We start from the raw sequence: 21,159 nt of genomic DNA, 5'->3' as shown, positions 1-21,159 counted from the left end.
GTGACGCGCAGCGTAAATTAATAATGCAGTTTTCAAGTGAAAAAATAAGAGCTTTTTTGAGTTAAAATAAACTTCTTCATAAATAACATGGTTCCAAACTGTTTGACCGAGATTACATACTGACTCTGCTTACAGCTGCAGCAGACTGACTGAAATCTTACTGAGAACAGAGAGAGAAAATGGCTGCCACTTATAAGGGGCAGGAGTCACATGTCAGAGTGACTCAGCAGTTGGCAGTTAGGCCTGAATAACTTTAGTAGGCCCAAATGACTGTGCAGTCCCAGCACTTCCCAGCCTGCTTTGCTGCTTCTGCTCTCATGTGTCTCTGTCACATGACACTCCCCAAAGACCTTTTTTGGTGATGAATGTCCCCTTTTCTGCTGATTTGTAACTGAGCATCAGACTCCAAAATCAGATCTACCGTATTTTTCGCTCTATAAGATGCGCCGGACCACAAGACGCACCTAGTTTTTGGAGGAGGAAAACAAGAAAAAAAATATTCTGAATCTCAGAAGCCAGAACAACAAGAGGGATCGCTGTGCAGTGAAAGCAGCAATCCCTCTTGCTGTTCTGGCTTCTGGGATAGCTGCGCAGCCTGCATTCGCTCCATAAGACGCACACACATTTCCCCTTATTTTTTAGAAGGGAAAAAGTGAGTCTTATAGAGCAAAAAATACGGTATGTGTAGTGAATATGAGGCAGAGGGAAGTTCTGCTTTCCTAGTCAGACTGCTCTATCGACGACAGGCATATCAATGGACATACCAGCAGTGAGAAAGAAATACTGAGGTATGCACAACCAACAGAACAATCTTGGCATGTTTACTGCCATACTATTGCACACAATCAATCTTAGTTCCAGGTAAGTGTGTGCAGGATTTCAGTCAAAATGACCATTTGTGCTATACCACCTCTGGTAGAAATACAATTTGTAACTTCAAATGTCATCCTGGAAAAATGCTGCATTTTGTGACAATTGGCTAGCTGGTCTTTGGGAAGGAATTTATGTTCAGTCAGTGCTGTTCTCTCTAGAAAGGAGGATTTCTGAACAAAAACCTCTACCTCTTCATGCCCAAAGGCATATAATAAATTGAGTCTGATGTGCCAATATGGACAAGTGACCTGCAGCTGTACAGTACCAATTTTGTTATGATCCTTGCTGCTTTACCAGGAGGTGGGAGACACAATGTGGGCCTGGCTGAGCTTGCATTTTGATGTGGGTCAAAATAATTTAATGCACAACCAGTGAATTTCTTAAGGCCTCCCTCGTTCAGGAGGAACTTGAAGCCACAAATGCTGTGAAAATGCTGTAAAAATATCTACCACTGTACTTCTTTACACCTACACAGACACAGACACATTTCTTATGAAGTTTCAAGCATTACTTGTGTGTGTGTTCAGCAATACAAAATGCAAAGAAATAATACTATCACATAGCATCCAGTGACAGAAACGTTGGACAAAAACTTATTTATTCATTTATTTATTGCATATAATCTAGGACTGCCATACACCTGGATTTTCCTGGACATTGCCGGGATTTCAGTGGCGGAACTGATGTCCGAGCTTAACAACTCTGGCGTTTGTCAATAATGTAGGCCTCTCTCCTTTAAAAGCTCAACCATTTCGGTGGTTTCCTTTTAAAAAGCCCTGCAACTTTCAGGATGTTTTGGCAACTCTAATATAATCAGGGTGATGCTCTAACATGGAGGGTGGAGGAGATAGGTTGATTGTTGCAGTCCAGGATTTGAAATACCAGAAGCAGCTTCATGTTAAGAAGACAAATAATTTAAACTGTGTGTGTGTGTAAGAAAATGTATTTTAATAGCTTGCTAAAACTTCTAATAAAATAAAATCCAAACATGTCTTTCTTCATAGAATCTTAGAGTTGGAAGGTACCCCGAGGGTCATCTAGTCCAACCCCCTGCAATGCAGGAATCTCAGCTAAAGGGTCCATGGCAGATGGCCCTCCAACCTCTGTTTAAAAACCTCCAAGGAAGGAGAGTCCACCAGCTCTCGTGGGAGTCTCTTGCACTGCTGAACGGCTCTTACCGTCAGAAAGTTTTTCCGAATGTTTAGTCAGAGTCTCCTTTCTTTCAACTTGAAGCCACTGGTTCGAGTCCTCCCTCCAGAGCCAGAGAAAACAAGCTTGCTCCCTTCTCCATCCTTAAGATGGAGCCCTTAAGATATTTGAAGATGGCTATCATATCTCCTCTCAGTCTCCTCTTCCCCAGGCTAAGCATACCCAGCTCCTTCAACCGTTCCTCATAAGGCTTGGTTTCCAGACCCTTGATCATCTTGGTTGCCCTCCTCTGCACGTGTTCCAGCTTGTCAACATCCATTTTAAATTGTGGTGCCCAGAATTGGACACAGTATTCCAGGTATGACCAAGGCAGAATAGAGTGGGACTCTTCCTTTTTTTATATAAAATATTTATTAAGATTTTACACAAAACATACAGAACATAAGTTTTTTTTTTAAGTTAAAAATAATTAAACCAACTATTATACATACAAAAAAGAAAAAAAGAGCAACAGCTAACAAGAAAATTACCAAAAAAGAGACCTAAAAAACCAGTAGTTGAAAAAATAAAAAAGAATGAAAAATATCTTAAAAAGAAATAATCCATTTTTCAATATATTTAAGTTCGTTTGCTTATTTCCTTGACCTCCTCACACCTCCCCTTTTGTATTCCCGTTTACAAAGTCCTTTCAGCAAATCCTTACCCTCTTTCATTTATCTTTACTCTATAATCTTAACCTATTATAACTATATATTTTCATCCAAATAACTATCTATATTTACATATTCTTATTAGCCTTAATACCAAAACAACTTATTTTCAGTCCAACATCATTTTAACATTCATTAATTTTACAGTATTTCTGTAGATAATCTTTAAATTTCTTCCAGTCTTCTTCCACCATTTCTTCTCCCTGGTCTCGGATTCCGCCAGTCATTTCTGCCAATTCCATATAGTCCATCATCTTCATCTGCCATTCTTCCAGAGTGGGTAAAAAAGTTCTATCCTTCTTTGACACCAATTGGCCAACAATGCCTAGAAGAAAGGCCTCTGGTTTCTTCAAGAAAGTGTATTTAAATACCTTTTTCATTTCATTATAGATCATTTGCCAGAAAGCCTTAATCCTTGGGCACGTCCACCAAAGGTGAAAGAATGTACCTTCAGTTTCTTTACATTTCCAACATTTATTATCGGGCAAATGATAGATTTTTGCAAGCTTGACTGGTGTCATGTACCATATAAATCATTTTCATAATATTCTCTCTTAGGGCATTACATGCCGTATATTTTATACCTGTGGTCCACAACTGTTCCCAATCAGCAAACATAATGTTATGTCCAACGTCCTGTGCCCATTTAATCATAGCAGATTTAACCGTCTTGTCTTGAGTGTTCCATTTTAACAGCAAGTTATACATTCTTGAAAGTATCTTTGTTTTGGGATCTAACAGTTCTGTTTCCAACTTTGATTTTTCCACCTGGAAGCCAATTTTTTTGTCTAAATTATAGGCCTCTCTTATTTGATAATAGTGAAGCTAGTCTCGCACTTTATCTTTTAGTTTCTCAAAACTCTGCAATTTCAGTTTATCTCCTTCCTGCTCCAAAATTTCCCAATATTTCGGCCACTTGGCCTCCATATTGAGCTTTTTCTGGGCCTTTGCCTCCATCGGTGACAACCACCTTGGGGCTTTGTTTTCAAGCAAGTCTTTATATCTTGTCCAGACATTAAACAATGCTTTCCTGACAATATGATTTTTAAATGCTTTATGTGCTTTAACCATGTCGTACCACAAGTATGCATGCCACCCAAAAACATTGTTAAAACCTTCTAAATCCAAAATGTCTGTATTCTCAAGAAGCAGCCAATCTTTCAGCCAGCAGAAAGCTGCTGATTCATAATAGAGTTTAAAATCTGGCAGGGCAAAGCCCCCTCTTTCTTTTGCATCAGTTAATATTTTAAATTTTATTCTGGGCTTCTTGCCCTGCCAGACGAATCTAGAGATGTTTCTCTGCCACTTCTTAAAACAGTCCACTTTGTCCAAAATTTGTAATGATTGAAATAAAAACAACATTCTTGGCAATACATTCATCTTTATAGCAGCAATTCGACCCAACAAGGAAAGCTTCAGATTTGACCATATTTCTAAATCCTTTTTAACATCCGACCAGCATTTTTCATAATTGTCTTTAAATAAGTTCCCATTTTTGGCTGTCATATTAATTCCCAAGTATTTCTCCTTCTTAACCACTGTTAAACCTGTCTCATTCTGAAACCTCTCTTTCTCATTCGTTGTTAAATTTTTCTCAAGGACTTTAGTTTTTAACTTATTCAACTTGAATCCTTCCACATGACCAAATTCTTGGATCAGTTCTAATACTCTTTTAGTACTAGGTTCTGGCTCCTGTAATGTCAATACTAAATCATCTGCAAAGGCTTTCAATTTATATTGTTTAGCTCCGACCTTTATACCCTTAATCAGATGGTCCCTTCTAATCATATTTAACAGAACCTCCAGGACCGAAATAAAAAGTAATGGGGAAATCGGACAGCCTTGTCGTGTCCCTTTCTCTATCTTAAATTCCTCTGTCACCACATTGTTAACTATTAATTTAGCCTTTTGTTCTGAATAAATTGCACTTATACCATTTTCAAACCCTTGACCGACCCCCATCCCCTGAAGATTTTTCTTCATAAAACTCCAAGAAATATTATCAAAGGCTTTCTCGGCGTCCACAAAAATTAAAACTGCTTTGGTGTTAATATCCTCTTGCAACTTCTCCAAAATGTTAATTATATTCCTCGTGTTGTCAGACAAGTGTCTGCCTGGGAGAAAGCCAGCTCGGTCCTTATGTATCTCTTCCCCTAGTACTTTTTTTAGCCTTTTAGCCAAAATGTCGGCAAATATTTTGTAATCCACATTTAACAGGGATATGGGTCGGTAGTTCTTAAGTTGTGTCTTTTCAGACTCAGTTTTCGGTATAAGTGTAATATATGCTTCTTTCCACGACTCTGGCGCTTTTTCCCCCTCCAAAATTTCATTGCAAACCTCCTTTAGTGGTTGAATTATCCAGTCCTTCAAAGTTCTGTAGTATTTTGAGGTTAAGCTATCCGGCCCTGGAGATTTTCCCAACTGCATATTCTGAATGGCACCTTCTACCTTCTGTTCCGTAATTTTATAGTTCAACATTATCTTGAGAAATCTTTTGCAATCCATTTGTTTTCAAAAACTGGTCTATGTCAAACTCTTTCTGGGGCCCTTGTGTATATAATTGTTTAAAGTACCTCTGGAAACATTTTCTAATTTCCACTGGATTCTGAATGTTATTTCCATCCACCTCTAGATTAGCAATAGTGTTTAACTTTTGTCTTTTTTTCATCTGCCAAGCTAGCAGTTTCCCACATTTATTTGCCGATTCAAAAGTCCTTTGTCTCATTTGTTTAATTTTCCATTCAATTTCCTGATTCATCATCTTCATATATTGCACTTGATGTAGCTTTATTTCTCTCAGAATCTCTTGTGAATTGGGTTTCACTCTCAGTTTCTTCTCGCCCTCTTTAATTTTTTCAATTTTTTTTCTTTTTTCTCATTTTGAGCTCTCTTCTTTAATGAGTTCTGTTGAATCAGAAACCCCCTCATAACTGCTTTACTTACGTCCCAGATTACTCTTTTTTCCACGGTAGTGTTCAAATTTATCTCAAAATAGTCTCTCAAGGTTTTTTGGGCCTTCTTAATAACCTCTTGATCTCTAAACAAGGTGTCATTCATCCTCCATCTGAAGGAACCAGTTGGTGTTAGTTTTATCTCCATTTTCACAGCATTATGGTCGGAGCACGTCTTAGGGCAGATCTCCACCTTTCGAGTAGAGTGGGACTCTTACTTCCCTTGATCCAGACTCTAGACTTCTGTTGATGAAGCCTAGAGTAGCATTGGTGACAGCAGTCACGAAATTAAAAGACGCCTGCTCCTTGGGAGAAAGGCGATGGCAAACCTAGACAACATCTTAAAAAGCAGAGACATCACCTTGCCAAAAAAGGTCCGTATAGTAAAAGCCATGGTTTCCCCAGTAGTGATGTATGGAAGTGAGAGCTGGACCCTAAAGAATGCGGATCGCCGAAGAATTGATGCTTTTGAATTATGGTGCTGGAGGAGACTCTTGAGAGTCCCATGGACTGCAAGAAGATCAAACCTCTCCATTCTGAAGGAAATCAGCCCTGAGTGCTCACTGGAAGGACAGATCCTGAAGCTGAGGCTCCAATACTTTGGCCACCTCATGAGAAGAGAAGACTCCCTGGAAAAGACCCTGATGTTGGGTAAGATGGAGGGCACAAGGAGAAGGGGACGACAGAGAATGAGATGGTTGGATGGTGTTCTTGAAGCTACTAGCATGAGCTTGATCAAACTGCGGGAGGCAGTGGAGGACAGGAGTGCCTGGTGTGCTCTGGTTCATGGGGTCACGAAGAGTCGGACACGACTAAACGACTAAACAACAACAACAAGAGTAGCATTAGCTCTTTTTTTTTTTTTGCAGCTGCATCACACTGTTGACTCATGTTAAGCTTGTGGCCCACCAAAACCCCTAGATCCTTTTCACATGTACTGCTAGTAAGCCAGGTACCCCCCCCCCCATCCTATATTTCTGCATCTGGTTCTTCCTGCCTAACTGCAGAACCTTACATTTGTCCCGATTGAAATTCATTTTGTTAGCTTGTGCTCAGTTCTCCAATCTGTTAAGGTCATTTTGAATTCTGATTCTGTCTTCCACAGCATTAGTAACCCCTCCCAGTTTGATGTCATCTGCTAATTCGATGAGCATCCCCTCAATTCCTTCATCCAAGTCATTTATAAAGATATTGAACAACACTGGGCCCAGGACAGAACCCTGCAGAACCCCACTTGACGCTTTCCCCAGGATGACGAGGAACCATTAATGAGCACTCTTTGGGTTCTGTCAGTCAACCAGCTACAAAGCCACTGAACAGTTACCTCTTTCAACCCACATTTTACCAGCTTCCTCATGAGAATATCATGGGGGACTTTGTCAAAAGCCTTACTGCAACGGATGTTGAAAAAGATGTTGACTCAATTTATCTGACCAATCTCAAATTCTGAACACTTTAATTCATGTTTTTCTAGAGTCTCTTTGCTACTTCATTTGGAGACAATATTGTTCCTAGCTGGAACTCTTAGATAGAATTAACAGCTGCTCCCTTTTGCTTCAATGACAGATACAAATAATTCTCAGATTTATTTAGTTTTTGTCTTATTCACATTCAGGAAACAAATTAGAATGGTACATTATTTGATCAGAATCTGCTCCTCCTGTATGTTAAGAAGTACGAGGCGCCACTAATTTCATTGGTGAAACTGGCTTGTTTCAATGGTGAGACTATTAGCTGGTATGTTTGCAAAAATAATCTCATTCCTGCTAGGAAACAGCAGTTAATACAGGCAGCTGTATTTATAAAACTGAACCCTTTCCCTTCCTCCCCCCTGTCATTTACCTCTGTGTAACCCCTCCCCACAGGGATTTTTCTCCCAGTTTAATTTACTTCTGGTATCAGAGGAAAAAAGATTTTAGATAATGAAGGCAAATCTTTCAGCTCTCTGTACCCATGCAATCCTTTTAAAAAGTCTAATTCCCCTTTTCTTAAAATTTGAATTTTTCCACTCTTCAGCTTGACCTGTCTCACAACACCCATTGCCACCTATAATGTAGAGCTGGCAAAGCAAAATAAGGCCTTTCTAACACAGTCTTTTCTTGCCAATGTGAACTGTTAGCAGAACTGCGTATTATGCTATAGCAATACTAAAACTGTTATTTATTTTCCAGTTTGTTTACCTATGGCGCAGGCAGGTTAATATGGCTAATCTAGGATTGTGCTTAGTTGGCTTCTTCAGAGATAACTTCAAGGAATGTTTAACGTATGCCCCTGGTTGTCAGTCACAAGCTTGGAAGGGGTAGCTTTACATTCTGGTATAGTGCAGAATTCAGCCACTTTGCATTGCACCTCATCCTTTACGCAGGATGAGATGCAATGCAAAGTAGCTGCATTCTGGACTATACCATTTCAGGTCATAGTTTTTTGAATGCTCCCCCAGTACCCTGCAAGTACTTTAACAAAACTTCTCCTTGATGTTTTAGGAATTTTTTCCCTTAGGAAAACGCTCAAAACCATTGCCCCCCCCACCTCCACCAATTGCAATTTAAAATGGTACAGTCTAGAATTTTATCACCTAATTTGTGTAATGTGTCAGAGGAGCTCTTATTCCATTCATTGAGGGAGTGTCCAGCCAGGTTATTCTGATAACCCTTTCCAAGAACGGCAAAGTTTCTTACACAGTTATCTCTTCTGCACGTTATTCTGCCAAATAAAGTAATGGCCTTTATTACCTTGTCACTATCTCTGGGTCTCTCTTTCTATAGTGTTGTGGTGATTATTAATGTACAGCATCATAAATATAATTATAAGGAAAGCTTCAACTATTCCTTTCGACCCACCGATCTCTTGATTACATCATTTGCAAATGTTTTCACTGAGCGCATTATGAATTTCTCTAAGGACTATAAAATGTGTTTTAAAGTAAGCACAAAATGCTCTGATAAATAAAAACACTCAAATGATCTTCCTATTGGGTAGGAATGTCTATTTTAAAAATTATACCCCTCTTTTAAAGAAGTAATTGTAATAAAAAATGGGTATCCCAAATGGCTAAGTTACATTCGATATTCCTTGTCCCTGTGGTATGTACACTTTCTGAAAAGCTAAACTGACATAAACATTACTTTAAAAACTAATCAGGGTATATGGAAATCACATAAAATATCAGCACTGGTACTTAGAGCTAATCAGAAAATATTGCTTTGAGCAATCCGAAATCATAATATTTTATTGTGATTATTACCCACTGTGGTATCTCAAGTCTATGTGATCCTGATGGGCTAAGGCAGGCAGAGGCAACATCACAGACCTCTCCAGATTGGTTGAGCGCTGCCTTGCCAAATAACTTGAGAGCCACCCTTCCTCGTGGATATGAGCTTTCCTAGGTCCTTACAGAGGGAATAGCCCCCTTCTTGCCAACTATGCCATTGCTGGACCGAGTTGTCAACATTGTGCGGCTGATATATTCATAAAGGCTTGATATATTCATAAAGGCTCCTATTGCTTTGTGATAGGAGTTCATTGTTTCCATGGGATAAATGAAGAACAGAGAACCAGATCAGATATTCCATTTTCCCCCTCATGTGTTTTGATAGCCCTGCAGGGTGCCTTCACATATTGGGCAGATTTTATAAGTTAAAATGTATAATCAAGCCATAAAGTGAGACAATTGTGTTATGTGGAAATCTTAAAGTTCCTCTTAGGAGTTAATTCACTGTAAAGAAGACATTTGATTTTATATTAGTAGCATATGAGCCTGCAATGTAAATCTACAATGTTTTCTGCAACCTGATATTTGTGATTTCTAACATTTACTGGAAACTCTTCTTACTCTGATAGGTCAATTATTATCCTCCTGAGGGGGGAAGAGGGGAAGATGTAGAAATTTGACAATGCCAGAGAATGCTCCCTGTTATTTTTCACTACTTGTTCTGTTAGATAGTATCAGGGAAACACATTATTCCTTGCATCTAGAGTTTAAGGCTGTTAGGCTGATGCCAAAGATAAGTAAGAGAGATGAACTATAGCAAAAGTCTAAATGCCATCTGAAAGCAAGATGCCTCTGTTCAGTTACAGCATATCCCCCCCCCCCCTGCAATGGCTACTTGTAATGGGCTTTGTGTTAGGAGCCACAGAGCTGCCTCCAGTTCACTTTAATTTATTGTTGCAATAGCTCATGTACTTCAACAGCCTAAAGAGCATTTCCCACAGATTAGTTAATAAGATGCAGCCCCGAGAAAGACCCAGTGACTCTGTTTGTTACCGTATGCTTAGCGCTGCTCTGGCTACAATATGCCAGTGCTGAAGTCAGTGAAACGGCAAAGGCATCATCAGCACACCATCGTCCAAGGAGAAGGCAAGCTGATACAGCAGGAGAGATACTTTGTTTAGAGGCAGCAGAAGCTTCCAGCAAATGACCCAAGCGATTAGAAAAGAAAAATAGACAGGAATGCGATGAAAGGACAACCCCAAGCAGAGAATCATTATGAATGAACAGAAGGGCACTTTTTTTTTTAGTTTTCAAAAATGCACACACTTAAATGTAAAGGAAGGTCCTGACAAAGATAAAACACTACAAAAGAGTGACACATTTGATGGATGTGTCATAAGCCCTGAAACAAACACACACACTCATCAATTGCTTCCTTGGCTTCAGTCCAGTAATTTTTATTTGGGAAAGCCACACGCTAGTGCAGTTTTGATTGCAGGAAGTGAGTGGTTGTGAGGATACTGTTTTATTGATGCGCTTAGTCCCCCCCCTCCACCCCCGATAGGGATGCTGATATGATGGGAACTGTTCTGTTTCTTGGAAAGAAGGGCTAGCAAACCTTCTCAGTTTGTTTTTCGTAATCTGTCATCCAGCCCAATAAACTTCCCCAATGCTTTTATTTTAAAATAACACAAACACATGCAACTCCCTGGCAATCCCACAACTGTGTGTGTATTTATGTGTGTGCATCTGTCTATGCATCTGCGGGAAGCCTGTTGTGCTGCTATTAAAGCCAGTGATGGCCTTTTAAGACTGCCCTTTTCTTAATACGTTTGATTTGCACTAGCCATTTCCAAGTAATGAGAGGGAGTGGGACTGGCCTTCCTTCAGTGGATACATGAGGATTATCCTGCTTCCCTGTTTGAAGAGATGTGCTCTCCACTGCTGGAGAGAAGGAGTACAAAACATCCCAAGTGAAGAGAGACAAAGATTACAAGGGCCAGATGAAACAGGCCAGAAAGTTAGTTGTGTTTATGCCTTATCTGATGTCACTGTAGTATAGGATGTCAGTTACACATTGTCAAAAAAGAGGAATTCCATCAACAAAACAATTGACATGAATTTGCACAAATTTTGTGTGCACTAATGTATATGTATAGATGCAAATTTAGAAATGTTTACAACAATCTAAACAGAAATATGCAATGAATCTCACCTTAGTGGAAAAGACTGTGGCTGAATAACTAACTATTGCTAACTGTTGATGGGCAACTTCAAGGCTCTGGTCTCCCTTATTCTGGTTCTTTTAACTGGATTTGGACCAGACAGCCCTTCAAAGAATGGATGCCTTCAAACAGAGGACTGTAATTTGATAGTCTTTTAAAGAGAGGCCTTTTTAAACTTGGCCACATAGCCAGCCTATGTCATTGGCACCATTTTGTAGGTGCTCAAAGCAAGTACTACTGATTTTCCTGTCCTAAAACAAACAAACAAACAAACAAACAAACAAACAAATCACTGTGTTTCTTGCTTCGGCAACAATCACCATTTCTAAGCAAATGGACTACAGTTTTAGCAGTGGGAAATAGTGAGTTCACTCCTGATAAACTACCTGTTGATGGGATGGGATCTGAGCAATCACTGTTTAGTCTCTTCTCACCTTAATAAACTAACATCTGCAAGGTCCAGAGATACTTTTCGTATATAAATGGATTAAGAGTCAAATATAATTCAGATTCAATCATGTCTCCCTATCCATTTGCTTCATTGGATTTCCTATGCCCCAATGTATACCCATATAAATAGTGATGTAAGACCTGCGTTCACAAATAACCAAATGGTGTCATCCAAAATCAACACATTCAAAACTAGATAAGCACCAGCCAGGTACACAATGCTGACTCCTGCCCAAAGGGACTTGCAGCATATCAGCATAAAACAAGTGAAAAGAAAAACAAAGGAAAAGAAAAAGTCCCAGCGAAGAAACCTATTTGGGAACAGGCACTCACTTGTAACCTGAGAGTCCTTCTAAAGGGACTCTGAAAACTCCATGCATCCACCCCCATATGTGCACATGCTTCAGTTTCATGCTTCACTTTCAACCAGGGGAATTATTTTTGGGGATATGAAAAATATATTTATAGAGAAAGCATTAAATTGTTCATTAGAATATGAAAAAATGTAGATGGATTGGAATTCACACCACCTTTTGCACACAGCAGTAAATAAGAGTGCAGCAACCACTTTTCAAATCAGTCCTTCATAGCTAAACTCCTTTCATGAATAACTTTTCCATAACAAATATATATATATATATATATATATATATATATATATATATGCTTTCGTAGATTTTCACGGGTATAGGAATGCAGGTTTTGGTGTCTTCGGGTGTCTTCCCGTGTAAGAGTCGGGGTGTCTGTGCGACGTTTTGACGAGGTCTCACTCGTCATCTTCAGGCTGGTGCTTTCGGCTTCTTGTTACTGGAACAGAGCAGAATCTGGTGTTTGAGTTCCTATAAATACTGTTGAGGGGTGTGGTGTATAGCCTCCAACGTTCTGGGCAGAGAGGAAGTTCCTAGATTAGTGTGCCTTTTCTTCTTTTGTTCCTTAATTACTTGAGGGATATCTTGAGTGATTTCATGAGTGATATTCTGAATACCACTGGGTGGGTCATTAAGTGTAGATTAGTTGCTAAAGCTTTCGTGTCTTGACCTCTTGAGCTTGTGAAGAGTTTTTCTGAGAAGATGGCTGTGCTGCATTTAGTTGTGCTCTGGCTTGGCTTCGTGTATAGGGGCGAGCTGTGGTTTTGTGCCTTGTGCTAGCCAGATCTGTGTAGGGATTGCAGGGGGGTGCAGCATCCGGAGGTGCCACTATAGTTTGGCTACTGGATGGAGTCTGTAATATGTCTGTGGAGAGGGTCTGGGTTTGGGTCTGGTGTGGTTGATTGGTGACGGCGTTCTGTGTGCCTCTGGTTCTGGTGTCGGTTTTTGTGGGGAGGGCTAATTTCCAGATGTCTGGCAGGCGGGACGTGTCGTCACGCTTGTTCATGTTGTGAGGGTGTTTCTCTATCTCGATGGCTTCCATGATTATTCTCTTGTGGTGATGTTCCATGTTAAAGAGCAATTTGGAATCTGCAAAATTAATTTCGTGTCCTGTTTCTTTCATGTGTTGGAAAAGAGAGGAAGTTTTTTCTTCTTTTTTGACGGCATTCTTGTGTTCTGCGATACGTGCATTTATTCGTCTGTTTGTTTGTCCAATGTACGTGGCTGGGCAGACTTTGCAGGGTATTTCATAGACCCCTTGGTTTTCCAGCTGGATTTTGTCTTTTGGGTTTCTGAGGATATTGGCTATTTTTTGGTTGGTGCAGAAGGCTGTTTTGATATTGTGTTTATGGAGGATTTTGCTGATTTTGTCTGTAGTGCCCTTGATATAAGGAAGGAGGGCCATGCCATTGTTTTCTTCTGTGTCTTGGTTTTTGGGGGGTGTTTCTTTTTGGATTAGCTTAGTAACCCTGTTTTTCTGGTATCCATTGGCGATTAACACATTTGAGAGATTCTGTAACTCAGTTGTCAAGTGGTCTTTGTCAGCCAGGCGTTTGGTTCTGGAGATGAGAGTCTTGGCTACGGAGTTTATTTGTGCAGGGTGGTGGTGTGATTGTGCATGTAAGTAGCGGTTGGTGTGTGTTTTTTTCCGGTAGATAGTGTGTCCTAGGGAGCCATCAGGTTTTTTGTAGATTAGGACGTCAAGAAAGGGGAGTTGGTTGTTGTCTTCTATTTCCATAGTGAATTGTATTTTGGGGTGTAAAGTCTGCAAAGTCTGCCCAGCCACGTACATTGGACAAACAAACAGACGAATAAATGCACGTATCGCAGAACACAAGAATGCCGTCAAAAAAGAAGAAAAAACTTCCTCTCTTTTCCAACACATGAAAGAAACAGGACACGAAATTAATTTTGCAGATTCCAAATTGCTCTTTAACATGGAACATCACCACAAGAGAATAATCATGGAAGCCATCGAGATAGAGAAACACCCTCACAACATGAACAAGCGTGACGACACGTCCCGCCTGCCAGACATCTGGAAATTAGCCCTCCCCACAAAAACCGACACCAGAACCAGAGGCACACAGAACGCCGTCACCAATCAACCACACCAGACCCAAACCCAGACCCTCTCCACAGACATATTACAGACTCCATCCAGTAGCCAAACTATAGTGGCACCTCCGGATGCTGCACCCCCCTGCAATCCCTACACAGATCTGGCTAGCACAAGGCACAAAACCACAGCTCGCCCCTATACACGAAGCCAAGCCAGAGCACAACTAAATGCAGCACAGCCATCTTCTCAGAAAAACTCTTCACAAGCTCAAGAGGTCAAGACACGAAAGCTTTAGCAACTAATCTACACTTAATGACCCACCCAGTGGTATTCAGAATATCACTCATGAAATCACTCAAGATATCCCTCAAGTAATTAAGGAACAAAAGAAGAAAAGGCACACTAATCTAGGAACTTCCTCTCTGCCCAGAACGTTGGATGCTATACACCACACCCCTCAACAGTATTTATAGGAACTCAAACACCAGATTCTGCTCTGTTCCAGTAACAAGAAGCCGAAAGCACCAGCCTGAAGATGACGAGTGAGACCTCGTCGAAACGTCGCACAGACACCCCGACTCTTACACGGGAAGACACCCGAAGACACCAAAACCTGCATTCCTGTACCCGTGAAAATCTACGAAAGCATATATATATATATATATATATATATATATATATATATATATATTCTTACTTATATATGATATTCTCACCAAAGGAAGCAATAAGGACAAAAAAAACACCTCTCGCCTAATGCAGCTATCAACAGGAGCAAAACTTTTTAAAAAACACACATTTTCCTAACTAGTGTCTTGAACTTCTTGCTGAGTTGGCAGACCCATAATAACATGCAAGTCAACTTCAATATGGAATTGAAGATTAAAAGAGAAATGGTGTCTTTACACTGTTAAGAGAAACCAGGAAATTTGCAGCAAGGGGCATGAGCAAAAGAAGTTTGAAATCTTATCTATACTTTCAAAGTAAGTTCCATATCTTTCTTTTTTACAAAGAACATTTGTCCTAGTTTGGTGTCTGTGTGTGTTTATGTTTTCTCCCCTTCTTGCTTCAGAATAAGAGAGCCAAAACAAAAAATGGGTTGGGGGGACCATTCCTCTTGTAAAAAAAACCAAAACCTGTTTTAGAATGGATTCTGATGTTTGGTTTTATGTGGTACTAATGCAGTCCTTACACAGAGTCAGTTTGGTGCATACTCCCCTGGTGAAACAATAGAAACTTGCTTCATTTGAGTCACTGCCAGTTTTAGAGAACATCCTTCTGTGTATCTACATTGACTGTGGATATAGAGTCTCACTTTCTCATGTAGATCTATATTGCTAAGTTGGGGTGAGCACTTCTGAAGAATCTGGGTATGGCCATATAATTATTACAATACTGTTATATAGAATGTTTATATACTGTCATTTCATCTTAGTTGGTAAGGCTAAATGGTCCTTAATGGTAATTCAATTCTTTTTTGAACTTGTGACTCACTCCCCACTTTCCTCTGACTGTTCCTACCTCCTGGATAATATCTTTCAGAAGAAAGCAATAGGGTGAGAACAATATGGGTGAAACCAATTCTGCAAAGGTCAAATAGATTTGCTTAATTCATGTGACAAAGGGATTGCAGCTCTCAGTATCCTTGACCATTGACCAGGTTGCCTAGGGATGATGGGAATTGGAGTCCAACAGCATCTGGAGTAACAGAAATGCACACTCTGAATCCCAAAATTATTTCCCACTTTTTCTTTCACAGTGGATGCCATGAAGGTGAAAATGGAATGGTAGCTGAATGAACACGCTGGTCTTGCAGTGTATGTTCAATACTGGCTGGCGCCCTCACCGCAAGGTGGCGCTCGGAGTTCTATCCTCCCACCAGGTTCTTCTCAACTGCCTTGTTTCCAAGGTCTCCTGCTGCTCTGTTTTCTAGCTGCACACACCATTCTCAAAGGTATTTGAGGTGTTATTAATACAGATGAATTTTCACCTCTAAATGAGGTTGTTTAGTTCTCAGATAGTTAAATGTGAATTAGTATGGACCTATGGAGGCTGATTTCCATTAGTTTTCAAATCCATAGGGAATTCCTTGCATGGGTTTGCATCCTGCTCAAAGGCACCCATTAATACATGCTTCAAATGGTTTTATGTTTGGATGCAGAGTTCAACTGAATTCATACTGTGACTGCAAAAGCCATGGATGATTCCTATTCCTGACAGGGATGCAGTGGCAGCCCAGCTAGCTCTAAGGATGAACGGATCACCATATTTCTGGTCCATGGTCCATATTCATGTCCATTCTGTCATATTTTTGCATTTATCTGTTATTTGTTTTTAAAGAAAGACCAGCTACATGAGATTGTACATTTAAATGTGTAATTACCGTATTTTTTGCACCATAACACTCACTTTTTTCCTCCTAAAAAGTAAGGGGAAATGCCTGTGCGTGTTATGGAGGGAATGCCTATGGGTGGCATACCTACAGATTTTCCTCCTCTAAAAACTACATGCGTGTTATAGTCGAGTGCGTGTTATAGAGCGAAAAATACGGTAAACAAAACTTTTGAAAGAATTTTCTGATAAAATATTGGAAGATGTTTTATTTTAAAAAGTATCTATGTGCCACAAATTCAATGTAACATGGTGATGTACAACAGTAGAGATAATAAAATCCTATAAAAATAGAACAAAATGCTTAGGTTCAGTGGCCAAAGAGTTGCATAGACATAAAAAGGTCTTCAAGAGACACCTGAAAATCAAAAGCAAAGGTGCCTGCTGAATCTTTGCTAGAAGAGCATTACACAGCATGGGACCAGTGACACTAAATACCCAACTTCTAGTGGAGACCAATCAAGCGCCTGTAAACATAGGGGACAGTTAGCAACACTCACCCAGATGATCTCAGTGATCAAGCTGGGATATAACGTAGTCTGTAAGGCATCCTGGACCCAAGTGGTTCAGGGATTTGTATATTAATACAAGAGCCTGGAACCAGGCCCAGTAGCGTATGGGCAGCCAGGTGTTACCTGCTGTTGGCTACCTGCAGTCTAGTCACTCTAGCTAGAACTTGCAGCCAGGCCTACAGGCAGCCCCACCCAGAGCACACTGCAGTAATACACTTCCAATATTACCAATGCATGGGCCACAGTGACTAGATTATTCCTGGCCACAGGTGGTGTATCAGATGAAACTGGCATCATCATCATTGTTGTACCCCACCCATTTGACTGGGTTGTCCCAAGCACTCTGGGCGGCTTCCAACAGAATATAAAAGAACACAATGAGACACCAGGCCTAAAAGCTTCCTGATACAGCACTGTACTCCTAGCCACAGAGTTATGACAAAGATCCGTCCAAAAGTACCAGCAGGCAAGACTATCTAAATAAACTGTATCTAAAAATATGCATTTTGATATGTGTCTTAGTCAACAGCTGCACCACAAAATTCAGAGATGTGCATGCAAAATCCATTCCAGCACTTGGTGAGGCGGATCGGTGACTTTGCATCCGAACTCACAAAGAATTAGTAGTTCCTCAAGCTTCCCTAGCTAGAACAAGCTATCTATATTGATCTGTGCTTTAGAAATGATTCTTCCTTCAAGGTGCTGAAAAAGTGAAGCCTTTGTTTCCTGATGTGTGTTCCAGCTGTGACAAATGTGAGGTAGTACTAAAGAAGAGCAGGTCTCCGCACAGTGTGGTGTGCCTTTGTTGCCACTGAGTAACCACAGCTAAATCTTCCCCATTTGAGATTATGAAAGGATGCTTTACACCCAGTGTGCATCTTCCAGGCACAAGGTTGATGCTGGACCAGTAGATTTCACTGCAGAAATGAACCACTCCCCTCTTTCCAAAGTTTGGCCCTGTATAAAAAGAGGAAGCTAGCGGGCAATTTGTTCAACAATACTGCTTCTGGTCACTTCCCAGACAGAAATTTTGGCGCTACCACTGCTGCTCTTTCTCTGGAATGTGTGTATGGAAAACCTCCAGCCACACTGCTCTGACTTTAGTATAATTGCTGACATTCCTCTTCATTATTAAAGGCTCACTCTTCTGAAAATGAGACCACAGCTGATAAAAATGGCCGCAATAAAATGACTCATTTTGCAGAATTGGGAAATCTCAGTGGTAAAGTCCTTGCTGTGCATGCAGAAGGTCTGAGGTTCAGTGTCTAGCATCTTCAGTTTCAAAGGACCAGGGGGAATGGGACATGGAAGCCCTCTGCCAGAGAAACTGGAGAACCACTGCCAGCCAGAGCCAACGGTATTGTGCTGGTGGACAAACGGTGTGTGTCCTGGCCTAAGGCAGCTTATACTAGAGTCTATGTTTGTGTGTGTGTGTGTGTTTATCCTGTTGGCAGTGCGTTGCAGGGTTGGACTAGATGCCTCTATGGGCCCCTTTAAACTTCTATTATTCTACGCTACTCTTGCACAAGCAGCCTCCAATGCTCTGTGATTAGACAAAGGTTTCTTGGACAAGACAGCACTCTGATTTCCTTTCTTAGAGACACGCTATGACTCCCATGTACACCTGAAGCCCAATGCTTTGAATGCAGTGCAAAGATATAAATATATATAATTATTTTGACTTTTAGAAAACATCTGAAGGCAGCCAAGTATAGGGAAGTTTTTAATGTTTGATTTTTATTGTGGTTTTTGTTGGGAGCTGTCTAGAGTGGCTGGGACAACCAGTCAGATGGACAGGATATAAAATAACAATAACTATCATCATCATCATTATCATTATTTTATTTATATCTCATACTTTCTCCTTGAGTAGCTCACGGTTGTCTCACAGTTCCTCAATGAAAACAAGGGGAAGAGGTAGAAAACTATAGAGCATGCACAGTTGTTGTATTATTATTATTATTATTATTATTATTATTATTATTATTGCTGTATTGACCTGAATATAAACCTCACTTTTCCCCCAAATTCTGATCATGAAAAGTTAAAGTGAGGCTTATATTTGTGACCTTACAGTATGCAGCCAGGAGTACGGGGCAAACAGTGCCAGGACCGCGGAGAAGCGGCGCCCGCCCTGTGCGTAATCCCCCATCCTCTCCACCAAGGTCCAGGAAGGGAGAGAGAGCGACGAAGGAGTAATTTTAAGTTCCAAGTAAGGTGAAGAAATGCTTTCTGTGAGTCTAAAGTATAAAGTGCCCTTCCATTACAATTCTAATGCAGCCAGGCTGACCAGCGCTTGCCAGGGAACTGCCTCTGGCAGAAAAAAATGCTCACACACCCCTTCCTTTCCTGTGTGTAGATCATGTATAGTTTGTAAAATGAATCAACCTTAGCTATTTAAACACATTCAAAGTTATGAAGGGTTCATAGAATCATAGAATTGTAGAGTTGGAAGGGACCACAAGGATCATTCTAGTTAGGGGCGTCTTGCCCATAGAGGCTGGTGGGGCAGGGTGCCAGGGCCTGGAGGTCACCAGGGAAGAGGCGGAGGCTGGACGCAGCGCCTCCCAGCATCAGCTTGCTGCCCTCGCCCGTCTCCGCCATGCCGCGCTGAAGCTGCGCCATGCCCGGAGCCTCTGCGTGCCATGGCCACCGCGGCACAGGTGCCAGGGAAGAGGTGGAGGCTGGGCACCGCAGCTCTGAAAAAAGGTCGGCAGCTCTGGGAAACGGGGGTGGGGGGTGGAGCAGCGCGGAGGGATCTTTGCACCACAGCGCTGGATATACTTAAGATGTCCCAGATTCTACTCCAACTGATTCTCTTCCTCAGCTTCCCACCCCTCCCTCTGTCCCTCCATAATTTCTTTCTCACACAGTAGCAAACCCACAGGGGATCCTTTTCACTTCTTTTTCACCGGGAAGCGCCATGCAGCCTCTGCCATTCACTTTTTCATCTTTCTCCCCGGCTGGGAGCCTCAGTGGCACCCCTCCGGAGGCTTCACCCGGGGCAGAAACCCTGGTTAGATGCCCCCTAGCTACAGCTCTGCCAAAGTTAAGCCCTTCAGTACCAGAGGTTTCAATAGGAAAACAGTATTCGCCCCACTTACGAGTGTTCTACTCATGCACAACCACATATACACGTGGTGCTGGGAAATAATTAAATGCGTAATTCAATTCATGCCTGGAAATGGTGGAAGAGTGCTGGAGAGCCCTCATCGCTAATGAGGAGATCCTCTCTGGAATCCAAAGAGAACATCAGTGAGGGTGGAGGAAGCACTGTGAGGGTTTGTTTACGCTGCTCAGCCTCCCCGTCTAACAGCTGATGTGCTGATGTGCAGCAGCAACGAATTTTCCACTTGTCCTCCAACTTTCTGCAGGTCCCAGAGCTTCACTTCTAGCTGTGGACATATTTGGATAGAGTACCGTATTTTTGGTTTGGATTGAAGAGAGTGGCAGAGAGGGTGTTTTAAGGGCGTTTCCCACTTTATGCAATTTCGCTTGGGGGGGGAGAGGGCAGAACATAACCCCTGTGTAAGTGGGAGTCACCTGTAGTTCAGCATATCATCAGATCTACATTCAACTCCCCTCCCCCCGGGCCCATGTAGACTTTAGAGTTAAATATCATCTGAAATAGTTTGCTTATTATTTGCAATCACAAATTCTGGCTTTTCACTTTGCAATCTTTTAATTCCCAATTAATTAATTTGTAGCTTCTCAGTTTGCAGTTCTTGACTTCATAATTTGTACTTCAAAAATTGTGATGTGGTGGCTTATTATTTAGCAAATTAACCTTTATGGTGCAGATTTGAAATACTGAAATAAATTACTATCTAATATGTCATAAATAGCTGGTCATGAATTACAAAATGTCAACTAAATAATTAAACTGTGACTTCATGACATCACCGGCAGACCCCTGTTCATGACTACCATGTTTTCGCAGGATGTTACTACCTACGTTCAGTGAGAGAAAATGGGTGTCACATCTGAGCATGCACCATGTTTATTTTTGTTTCGCAAACATTTTGCATGGTGTATGTGTGTTGTTGCCTGGGACTGCTACCCAACAATTGCCTAATTACTACAAAGGTTATCTGGCTTGCAATTACTGCTTCTCCCTCTGCAACTTGGAATTCCTTCTGAGGTATTTTCATAACGTCAGTCATGAAAAGGCAGGAATGTTTGTAGGCAATTCTGTAATGATGCTCAGATTAGAAGTCGAGTGCCCTGAATGAATTCCGCAAATGCCACCCTAAACTC

At 41.0% G+C, this 21,159-nt stretch overlaps 1 long non-coding RNA gene across 1 annotated transcript; it reads left to right on the top strand.

The window, feature by feature from the left end:
• Positions 1-685: 685 nt before the first annotated feature.
• LOC309542779 lies at positions 686-16,344 on the top strand. The gene is made up of 3 exons (XR_014224425.1): positions 686-1,593; positions 14,811-14,982; positions 15,759-16,344. It is a non-coding gene; the product is annotated as an uncharacterized lncRNA (long non-coding RNA).
• The last annotated feature ends 4,815 nt before the right edge of the window (positions 16,345-21,159 follow it).

The sequence above is a fragment of the Podarcis vaucheri genome, assembly GCF_965113315.1.
Source record: "Podarcis vaucheri genome assembly, chromosome: 11".
NCBI lineage: Eukaryota > Metazoa > Chordata > Lepidosauria > Squamata > Lacertidae > Podarcis > Podarcis vaucheri.
The sequence above is the reverse complement of the archived record's forward strand: the minus strand, read 5'-3'. Positions and strand labels throughout refer to the sequence as shown.